The sequence below is a fragment of the Gigantopelta aegis genome, chromosome 12, assembly GCF_016097555.1.
Source record: "Gigantopelta aegis isolate Gae_Host chromosome 12, Gae_host_genome, whole genome shotgun sequence".
Classification (NCBI taxonomy): Eukaryota; Metazoa; Mollusca; class Gastropoda; order Neomphalida; family Peltospiridae; genus Gigantopelta; species Gigantopelta aegis.
This window is the reverse complement of record NC_054710.1, coordinates 50,692,001-50,699,366: the sequence shown is the minus strand read 5'-3', so window position 1 is coordinate 50,699,366 and position 7,366 is coordinate 50,692,001. Positions and strand designations below refer to the sequence as shown.

At 39.4% G+C, this 7,366-nt stretch overlaps 1 protein-coding gene across 1 annotated transcript in view; it reads right to left on the bottom strand.

The window, feature by feature from the left end:
* LOC121386500 (carcinoembryonic antigen-related cell adhesion molecule 6-like) overlaps window positions 1-7,366 on the bottom strand; it is a 55,926-nt gene extending 48,560 nt beyond the window's left edge. The window contains exon 1 of the mRNA XM_041517415.1: window positions 7,315-7,366. The gene's annotated coding sequence lies outside the window, so the exon portion shown is untranslated. The remainder of the gene's footprint in view (window positions 1-7,314) is intronic.

Genomic DNA, 7,366 nt, shown 5'->3' with positions numbered 1-7,366 from the left:
TTCTTTGCAAACTTGATGCTAAAAGTGGATTTTGGCAAATACACTTAAGTGAAGATTCTCGACTCCTCACTACGTTTATCACACCATTTGGACGATACTGCTTTAATCGTCTTCCCTTCGGCATTAGTTTGGCAAGTGAAGTGTTCCAACAAACTATGTTAGAAATTCTGGTGGATCTCGAAGGTGTCATTTGTCACATTGACGATATTCTTATTCATGCAGCTGATCAAGATACTCATGAGCATCGCGTCTGGTTGGTCTTGCAACGACTGCAGGAAGCAGGAATTACACTCAACGAAAAGTGTGAGTTTTCAAAGTCATCAGTGACTTTTCTTGGACATGTAATTGACAAAAAAGGTGTTCATGCAGACCCAAAGAAAATTGAAGGCGTAACAAAATTCCCTGAGCCGACGACGGTAACTGAACTACGGCGATTTATGGGGATGGTAAATCAACTCGCAAAATTCACTCCTGATCTGGCCGATACCAATGAACCAGTGAGACCAATGGGTGTGTAATGAACCTCAGAAATCGGCATTTCAAGCAATAAAGAAGTTGCTAACATCCACACCAGTTCTCGCTCATTATGGTATGAAAAAGGAAACTATTATTGCAGCTGACGCTTCAGAAAATGGCATCGGTGCTGTTCTCATGCAAGAACAAAACGATGGAAGACGCCATCCAGTCTAATTTATATCCATATCACTAAGTGAGACGGAAAAGAACTATGCAGTGTTTGAAAAGGAAGCACTGGCGGTTACATGGGCAAGTGAGAGATTAAGTGATTATGTGCTTGGACTTGACTATCTGATTGAAACTGATCACAAACCACTTGTGCCACTCCTCAGCACTACAGAACTTCATAAAATGCCACCTCGCATACAACGTTTCCGACTTCGGTTAATGCGATTTAACCCGAAAATCATTCATGTTCCAGGAAAGAACCAAATTGCAGCAGATGCACTGTCACGTGCCACCGTTGGTGAACTCTGTGAGACGGATATTGACCTCATCAATGACACAGTAGCATATGCTAAACAAACCATCGAAATCTTGCCTGCATCATACAAAAAGCTGATGGAAATCAGAGATGCACAGAAAACTGACATCGAAATCACACAAATCAGAAAATACTGTATTAATGGTTGGCCTGACTACATGCCACAGTCTCCACTCCTGGGACAATATTGGATAAACAGGCCTCATCTCACAATTCTTGATGATCTACTGCTGTACGATGATCGGATTGTAATCCCGAGGGAAATGAGACTGGAAATACTTGATCGACTCCATGAAGGACATCTCGGAATTACAAAATGTCGAGCCTTGGCACGCTCATTGGTTTGGTGGCCATACATTTCCGCAGAAGTTGAGGAAATGGTGAACAAATGCTGGACGTGTGCAAAATACAGACCAGAACGAAAGGAACCTCTTCTCCCTTCCTCCTTTCCAGAACGATTTTAAGGGGAAAACTTATGTTGTGGTAGTGGACTACTACTCCAGATGGGTTGAATTTCGACACCTGAAAACACAAACAGGTGCAGTGACGATTGCTAAATGAAAAAGCATATTTGCTGTCCATGGAATACCAGATGTTGTCGTCTCAGACCATGGGCCGCAATTCTCCAGCCAGGAATTTCAAGAATTTGCAGTGCAGTACAATTGCACACACACAAGTTCACCTAGGTGTCGTTAAAAAAAAAAAAAACGTATGTATGTGTGTATCTATGTATGTATGTATGCATCTTGGTAGGTAGGTGTTTGTGAGTATGTGTGCGTATGTGCGTATGTTTGTGTTTGTATGTGTGTCTGTGTTTGTACTTAGTTATTTGTAATAATGTCACTAGGTAGTGAAATTATGCGTTTATAGTAGACCGTATTTCACTATGCATGCTATTAAAACTACCAATAGTTGAGGAAACAATTCCAATAGTTATCGATAGTTGAATTAACTATTGATGCATTGATATCGAGGCACTGACTATCGCAACATATCGATAGTTCGATGTTTGTTACACCACTACTTAGGCCCCTGCATTTCTTCGTTCAATGAGCGGAGGTAGGCCGACTGTAATCATGTATGCACATTTGATGACATTAATTATGCATTGTTGGTTCAAGTAGCAATGAAAATGTTTGTTCAACTAATAATTATAATACGTTTGCAAATCAATTTTAAAATATACTAACGAAATTATAAAGTAACGCGAATCAACAGCACTTTTCCCACACCCTCTCTACGAAAATGTAAGGGATTTTGTGTTGTCCTACTCTATTTAAATAAAGGTAACAATATAGCCTGTAACCCCCCCCCCCCCCCCCCCCCCACACACACACCAAAAAAATCCACGCCCACCAGAACAACGATGTCGCCTGTTGGACTAGTCAGTGGTTATATTGTTTAACTAGTTCTTGTGATTTTTGTACTTGCATTTGGCTAGCTAATTAGTAATTTCTGCTTCCCTGAAAAACAAAACTTGTCCGCCAACTTGTCTTCTCGCTGCACCAAGTCATCGACTGGCAGAGGTGGAGTAAGTCGTGGACAGTGTGCCCGTTCACTCCATTGCTGTGCGAAGTACTCCAACTCTCCGGGAGAGTAAATGGAGCGTACCCAAAGTGTTAGCGATGGGTGTTAGTAGAACGCGGACCGGACTAGCACGTTTGAAAAACTGAACGTTTCTTTTTTTTAAATAAACAAGTAAATTAAAAAATTAAGAGTTAAACAAAATGTTCGGAAACAGATATACTATTTGTTAATGTAGTGGCCTTAAACATGGAAAATGACGGAATGCACATGCGTGATATGATACGTTTTGCAAACGCATGCGCCTGAACTCCGTTAGAAATATTCAACTCTTACCTGTTTACGGGAGGGTGCTTCACTTTTTATTTACTAGAATGGATTTATTTTACGTCCACGTTGTTCATGTTTTACCTTAACTGATTGCTATCTATTTTGTTTTACACATTATAGCTGAAATAATTAGCAAATTCCGTACCCAATAATTTTATGTAATGAAATTAAGCGAATTAATATTTTATGGCACTGCTAAGATATGTAAATTACCGATAGAAAATAGGTTTTATAGAAGATAAAATGCTACTGGTACACTGTGTTTTCCGATGTCCAGTTTTGTAAAATTATTGGACAGTCGCCAACTGGTCGCTATGGCGAATATTTCACTCGCTTTGTAGAGCGCTGGTATGTTTCTGATCGGACCAATTATCTTGTATTGCCCCATTAGACTGGAAATAAACAAGGAATTGTTAATTAAAGTTAGAGGTTTCAAGTCAAAACCGACACCTCCCACTTAATTTTTATTGTCCTGTCTAAAACCAAACACAGTGTTCGATATTAAAATTTTGGGGCAGTATCCCAGTTGGATATTAACATTTCAAAATCTGGTATCCCACCTGAGAATTTAGTATTATATGGTATCCCGGTGGGATACTGGGTTCTTGAAGTCTGGTATCCAAAATTAAATTCTGGTATCCCCGAGATATCGGGATACTTTTAATCTCGAACACGTTTTCAGTTATATGCCCTGTGATCATCGAAACCGTTATGATCAAGAACGTATCTCTGCACAATGTAGAGTACAATGGGTAATTTGTAAAATAAGGATTAATTAAGTGAGTCTCTATCTAATGTCCCGTCTATAGGGCAGCCACTCTTTAAACCTTTCCTGGACGTACATGTATCTCTTGCAAAATAAGGATTAATTAAGTGAATCTCTATCTAGTGGCCCGTCTAGTGTCCCGTCTCTATGGCAGCCACTCTCTAAACCTTTCCTGGACAATAAGGATTAATTAAGTGAATCTCTATCTAGTGTTCCCCCTGCGTGTGCTGTAACCTCACCGTGGTGCAGGGGTGTAACATTATCTTTGAGAATGGCCAATACAGCACAAAATTGAAGTTTTGAGTAAAATTCAGTATCCGTAAAATTCTGTGATATTTGTGTTTTTGCACAGTTCTTTACACTGTTTTTGTTTAAGTCTTGAATTTTTATATTGATGTTGATCATCACTTTATCTATTTGCATTACCATAGTTTGACACCCAATAGCCGATGTATTGTTCGTGCTGGGGTGTCGTTAAACATTTATTCATTCATTCTCTATCTAGTGTCCCGTCTATAGGGCAGTCACTCTCTAAACCTTTCCTCAACAATACATACATACATACATACATCTCTATCTAGTGTCCCGTCTGTAGGACAGCCACTCTCTAAACCTTTCCTGGACAGTACATACATACATACATCCTTCCGCCACCGCCACTCTAAACCTTTCCTGGACAATACATAATACATCCTTCCTGCACCGCCACTCTCTAAACCTTTCCTGGACAGTACATACATATATCCTTCCTGCACCGCCACTCTAACCCTTTCCTGGACAATACGTACATCCTTCCTGCACCGCCACTATCTAATGTGCCGTCTATAGGACAGCCACTCTCTAAACCTTTGCTGGACAGTACATACATACATCCTTCCTGCACCGCCACTCTAACCCTTTCCTGCACCGCCACACAGGACAGCCACTCTAACCCTTTCCTGGACAGTACATACATACATCCTTCCTGTACCGCCAGAGGACTGCCACTCCCAGACCGGGGTCACAGGGAATCTCCCCCCTCTCCCTTGGGAATATACACACACACACGCATGCACACACACACGCGCGCACATACACCAGGAATAGCAGCTAACGCTCGCCCCCTCGCCCCCATCTTCATAAATCAAGGCTACTATTCGTTCCTCGTATTCAGCCTTGATGGCTACTATTCGTTCCTCGTATTCAGCCTTGATACATGTAGTCAAGATTACTGATATCCACTACTAGTGCCCTCTGTTGGAAGAAAATTTGTAACACCGATTATGTCCCTTACACGATGACATCGCTGACCAATCACAGCATCGGTAACATGTGACAATCTTGAAAGCAATATCAAAAATTAACCGCCGGACGCTAAAGCTGCAATCTTTGTTTACAATAACAAGGAAATCTATAAGGAGCGTTGCGATTCGTTGCAATCAGATCTCATCGCATCCAATGAAATTTAAGCATTTTGTGGCACGATTTCTTGACTACATGTATCAAGGCTGAATACGAGGAACGAATATATTAGCCTTGATTTATGAAGTTGCCTCGCCCCAGGCGAGTAGACATCCCTGGGTGCGAGTACAATTTAAATGGCGCTAGTCCCCCGGCCAAATAATACTGGGCAGTTGTGACCCAGATTCATGATGCAGACAGTCAATGAACATACAAACTGTAGATGTCTTAAAGCCGCACACCCTAGTTCCATCCAGCGAAAATAAATTATAATTTGGTTAATCTACAAACCTGTAACACACTTAGATCACGTTTTTATCAAATGGAGTGAAAAAGCAGGTTTTATATCGATAAATACCATGGGAATCCCCATGTCCCAATTGCTTGAAATAATTTTGAAAGTTAGTATTCTGATGTCACCGGTAGATGTCGATGGAAGCACAACAATGTGCCTACGTCACGACAAATTTCACAGACTTGGGGTGCGTTTCTTTCACCTCTCCTGGACATGTTCCAACTGTTATGTCCTGGTTGTATCCCCTCTCCAGATATCGTAAGACTTAGCAAAATTATTGGTTTTAAGGGTTTGTAACGTTTTGTATTGAGACACTTACTTGTCTGAACTTTATTGTTACTGAAAATGTTCACGAACTGTGAAGAAAAATCTCACAAATGAACAACAACAAATCGGATGTTGATTGCGCGAACCGTGCACGAGAAAACAAACCGAACCAAAATGATAACGGTCACGTAGTATACCAACGTCTGTGACATTGAAATGGAAATATCCCCTCTAAAAATAGATTAGACCTTGTCTGCTCAACGGTTTTTTCTCAAACGCGCGTGCGTTTTTAAGAAATACGAAAAATGTATTTTGTGGTATTACAAACACCAGGATTACAAGGATTACCAAAAAACACTTCAGGTGAATGGAAATGTATATTCTAAATAATAAACGGTAAGTAAAGTGCAATTTTATTTGTGAAAAAAAATGGGTTTAATAGCGAAAAACAACGCCGTAATGGTTAACAACTAGCCGTAACTAGGGTGTGTCCCTTTAATGTCACCGTGTTTACTCTTGAATACTGGAAAATCGTTATTCATAGTCCGATTAACATGTCTCAAACAAACTACCGATAGAAAACACCTTTTATGGAAGATAAATTGCTACTGATCCACAGTGTTTTCTGATGTCCAGTTTTGTTTACAGATTAAAGTAAGATTGTTGGACAGTCGCCAACTGGCGAATGTGATTGTTTTTTTAGACGCCAGGGAATGTGTTTAGTCGCCATGGCGAGTATTTCACTCGCTTTGTAGAGCACTGAAATATCATATTCGTGTTTTTGTCGTTAGGTGAACGCACTTTGGGACATCGATTGTATAGGCTATTTGTTCGCATTTGTTAAAAAATATACTTCGTTCTGTCTATTTCAGGTTTTGCATAGGTCTATGTCAACAAATGCTAGATGGCGCTTCCAGATGTTTATTAAAGGGGCATTCCTGAGTCTGCTGCACTTTTTAAGATGTTATTGACTAACCGATACTTTTTAACGATTGTAATTACATATCAAATATATGTTTCTGCATAAAATATTAGTGGCTGTATATTAAACGTGTTTCTAGTCGTTCTAATATTTGTACTAGGTTAAATTTCATCTTATTTCCTAAAATATTGTTTTTTCGTACGTACTAAATTATTTGAAGATAAAATCCAGTTTGGGCTTCTTACAAATATTAAGACGACCAGAAAGACATTAAATATACAGCCACTGATATTCTAAACAAGAAAATATATTTAATATGTAAGTTTAATCGTAGAAATATTTTATTAGTCGGAAACATCTTACAATGCAGCAAACTCAGGAATGTCCCTTTAAAAAACAAAAAAAGCCAAGCCCGCGGTAACTGCCAGACAGACTATAAAGACTATTAACTGTAGGAATGTTTCTTATGTTTCAAAGAAGTGGACAAGTATTAGGTTCTTTTGTGTTAGAAATATTAATGTTAAAAAGTTGCACCCTCTGTCAAATTGACCTAAACACAATATGTATGAAACCAAAATTATGGTGCGGAAATGTCGAGAGTCATCGACCTTGCCAGACTTGGTGTAGGCCCCATTCTGTAATTTGGTAACTTGTAATTCATTGTTACAGCATATTTCTGGCTTACAAGAACATAATGTGAATACACGCCTTCACTAACACATGAAATTTAATATTAATTACACTATACTTTATGTAAAATGCCTACTTACTTTTCAGTTGATCGTTTTATAAACACGGCTACACCAAGTAGTATTCTTCCTG